Source organism: Alligator sinensis, unplaced genomic scaffold (genome assembly GCF_000455745.1).
Source record: "Alligator sinensis unplaced genomic scaffold, ASM45574v1 scaffold2569_1, whole genome shotgun sequence".
NCBI classification, from domain to species: domain Eukaryota; kingdom Metazoa; phylum Chordata; order Crocodylia; family Alligatoridae; genus Alligator; species Alligator sinensis.
The window spans coordinates 923-5,237 of NW_005844518.1; the positions used below are offsets into that span (position 1 = coordinate 923).

General features: G+C 49.3%; 1 pseudogene; it reads right to left on the bottom strand.

The window, feature by feature from the left end:
* Nucleotides 1–2,017: 2,017 nt before the first annotated feature.
* On the bottom strand, nucleotides 2,018–4,311 carry LOC112549104 (annotated as a pseudogene).
* Nucleotides 4,312–4,315: the final 4 nt, after the last annotated feature.

The window sequence follows — 4,315 nt, forward strand, 5'->3', positions numbered from 1 at the left end:
GCAAGTACCCGCCTGCCGGGCCCCTAAGACCCCGGACCCCTCGCTGCAGTGCACGGCAGCGACAGGGTCCTGACAGATTGCACCCCAGGGTACTTAAGCAGCTGGCAGGAGTTATAGCTCAGCCACTGGCAAAAAATTTCAAAAACTCCTGCTGCTCAGGTGAAGTACCTGAAGATTGGAAGAAGGGCAATGTGGTACTTATCTTCAAGAAAGGGAGAAAAGTGGATCCAGGGAACTACAGGCCAATCAGCTTGACCTCCATCCCTGGAAAGATTCTAGAAAAAATCATCAAAGAGACCATTCTTGATCAGCTGGCTAATGGCAACATACTGAGGGATAGCCAGCATGCTTTTGTTGCAGTTAGGTCTTGCCTGACTAATCTCATTTCCTTCTATGACCAGGTGACATATCACCTGGACAAGGGAGAAGAGATTGACATCATATATCTGGACTTCAAAAAAGTCTTCAATCTGGTGTCCTATGATCTCATCTTGGAAAAATTGGCCAACAGTGGCCTCGGCTACACCACAGTCTGATGGCTGGGGAATTGGCTCTGAGGCCAACCTCAGAGAGTGGTGGTTGACAGAAAGGAATTATCATGGTGCTCTGTGACCAGTGGGGCTCCCCAAGGCTCCGTCCTTGGACCTGTTCTCTTTAACGTCTTTATCAACAATGACAAGGACCAGTGGTCATAAACTCCTCCAAGAGCGTTACAGGCTTGACAATAGGAAAAACTTCTTTACTGTCTGAGCTGGCAAAGCCTAGAATAGGCTCCCTCCAGAGGTGGTGGAATCACCTACTCTGGACTCCTTTAACAAGTGTTTGGATGCTTATCTTGCTGGAATCCTTTGACCCTAGCTGATTTCTTGTCCTTGGGCCTGGGGCTGGACTCGATGATCTCCCAAGGTTCCTTCCAGCCTTAATGTCTATGAAATCCATTGTCTCTCTGCTGGGGCTTCAGTCCAGTTTGAATCAGGAATGTCTTCATCTGCAAAGAAATCCATCATATTCTTTTAGAAACTGATGGTGTCTCTCTGCTGGGGCTTCAGTCCAGTTTGAATCAGGAATGTCTTCATCTGCAAAGAAATCCATCATATTCTTTTAGAAACTGATGGTAATGTTTCAGACATGTTGCATTTTGTCTGATGTACAACTTGGTGTTTTAGCAGACTTACATATACTATGCCATATTCAGCTAGAGCCCTCGATCACTGTGGGGGAACTTGGAGAATGGGAAGCCAGCAGGGACTTGACCATGTCACTGATGGCAGTCCAGCACCCCATGCATTCACTCCCGGTAGGCCCCAGCTGGAGGGGAGGAGGACCACTCCTTTGGCTTCCCCCGGCCCCAGTTCAACTGCAGACTGGTGGAGGAGCAGCAGTGAGCTTCCAGATGCTTCTTGTTCCTTCCAATCCTCCAGGGAGCCCCTTCAGTTCAGAAGTAATGCTGAAACAGGAAACCTGCCTGTCACCATCACCATTACCCCCAGCCTCTCCCTGAATCTGCAATGCTGCTTAACAAAGTGGGTCAAGAGCATCTATGGGGTTTTCTCAACCTCCAGGTCAGCTGGGGAGAATGGCAGCAGTTGATAGGACCCCCTCCCGCCGCCTTGCACCCAGACGGACCACTACTAGAGAAGGATGTGGAAAATGGGAAGGGAGGGGAGGTGCCTGCACTACAGGAGGGATGCTACTGAGAGCAGTGCGGGTGAGTCTTAACTGCTTTCAAGACTCCAAAATGTCCTCAGTGGTGCCATGATGTGGTCTGAGCATAGGAGGGTGGAGGGAGTGGGGAGGTGCAACCCCCCTGTAGCTCCAGTGGAATCTCCTGTACCTATATTCTTGGTAAGAATGTGCTCATGGACCTTCAGCAGAGAACAATGGGAATGTAATAAAGACTAACTCCCCTGTACTTATGGTAAAATGTTATCATAGCCATACTCTGAATAAAGACTGAATAAGAATTTTATGATGATAATCATTCATAAATAACTGGGGATATATTTAATTTGCTTACTGATAGCAGGGTTCTTCTCATCAGTCTCCTGATGGCCTTTTTCATCTCACCCCTTCTCAATGTGTAGATCACTGGGTTCAGCATGGGGGTAATTGTGGTGTAAATGACTGAGGCCAACTTGTCCATGGGGAATTTTCTGAATGGATGAGCATAGATGAAAATGCTGGGTATGAATATTAAACACACCACTGTGACCTAGGCTCCACAAGTAGATATGGCCTTGTGCTTCCCATCTATAGCATGAGCTCTTATGTTGACTAAGATGACAGTGTATGAAATAAATAAGATAATGAAGATTGAGACAAGCATCCCACCATTTGAGACCATCAGTAACTCCACCAAATAGGTGCCAGTGAGGGCCAACTTGATGATTCGAGGAATATCACTGTCACAGGGAGAAACAGAAGGGGAGACCCCCAGATACCAGGGGGGAGCCCCAGAGTCAGGAACCCTCAGAGAGGATGGAAAGAAAAATAAAAGATAAAGGGAGATATTTAACTACAGCAGGACCTGCGGTGGAGCCAGAACCGAGGGAGGAACCTGTGCAGCTCGTCAGCTGTCACAGTTGCAGCTGGCCAGTGACTGCAGCCACTGCTGGCCAATGGAAGTAAAACAGGCCACTGCCAATAAGGAAGGGGGCAGCAGATTGATGCCGGCAGGAGGTGCCTCCCCAAAGTTCTGGTGGGAACAAGAGGAGCCAGAAGCTGCTTCCCCCAGCAGGGAAGGATGTGCCAGCATGCACTGCGAACCAGAGACTGCTGGCTACAGCGAAAGGAGCCGGGAGCCGAAGGTGGCTCCTCAACACTGGGAACCCAGGCAAAAGGGCAGAGGGAAGCAGGAAGACCCCTATGCCAGTGGCCACAGAAGAGGAGCTGGAGAGGCCAGTACAGGTCATGGCACCAGACCAGGTGGGACTGTCGAGGGCACCGGGGGACCCAAAGAGGTGCACCAGGTGGGGGACAGGAGACAAGAGCAGTGTGAGGGGCTGCAAAACCAGCATTCAGCAGCATAGTGTCGACCAAGCGGGGGCTGAGGGGACAGGCGTCCACCAGATGACCACAGCAGGGCTGAAGAAACCAAAGGCTGGGCAACAAGAGTTAAGAATCGGGGTGGAATCTGCAGGCTACTCCTGCCACACACAGGGCTGAGCATAGACCCATAGGGTTGGGAGAGAGTTGTTAGCAACTCGGCCAAGGGGCCTAGCAAGGGGACAGTTGAGTCCCTCAAAGAGTATCAGTAGTTTTTGTTGTTGTTGTTGTATTTTGTGTTGCCCACTTTTGGAGGTGTTGAGGGTCAGAACTTGGGGAGCCTGTTTCTTTTTACATATGCCACAGGGTGGTTGTTAGCCTTAGGAAAAAGGTGGCAGCCTCACGGCTGAGGTAGAATACTGCAGGCTGCTTATGCTTTAGACAGGGTGGCTCACCCTCCCGTAAAAGTAAGATGGGGCAACGGTTGAGAGGCTGGCCAAGAGGACAATAGTGACAAGCCAAGGCTGGGGGTAAGGGTGAGGGAGAGGGGAGGCGGAGCCTCGCAGAAGACTTCCAGACAGATGTCCCACCGTTGAGAGACTCCGATTGGTTTGACCCTCCACTGAATTAAGATTCAAAGTCATGGCAGGCGGGACTGGGGCAGACCACACCGGAAGTGAACACCTACTCAGCAGACCACCAGGGACAGGAAGGTGAACGTCATCAAACATTCAGAATGGAGCTGCACGTGACGGGATGTTTGAGGCCAGGTGGGCACAATCACAATATAAATTATTCAGGACATAGGGTCCACAAAATGGTAACTAGAGGATCAAACCAATCTGAATAATGGAGATAATCAATCCACCTACCCATGTCCCAGCCACTAGCCCCTACACACATACCCTGACTAATGATAGTCAAGTATCTCAGTGGTTTGTTCATGGCCACATACCAATCAACTGCCATCATCACCAGGAATAATGTCATTGTGCCCCCAGTGAAGTAAAACAAGAACATCTGAAGGATGCATTCATTGAATGAGATAATTTTGTGCTGGAAGAAGAGACAGGAGAATAACTTGGGTACATTGACTGAGGAGTCACTGACATCTAGAAAAGCTAAATTGGCCAGCAGAAAGTACATAGGGCTGTGGAGCTGGTGGTCTAAGATTACTGTGATAATGATGGTGAAGTTTCCCAGCCAAGTTGTCACATAGAGTGTAAAGAAGACTACAAAGGGAAAAGACTGTAGCTCATGATTTTGAGTAAGGCCCAAGAGGATGAATTCTTTCACAACTGTGGAGTTTAGTTTCTGTTGGTCCATTTAG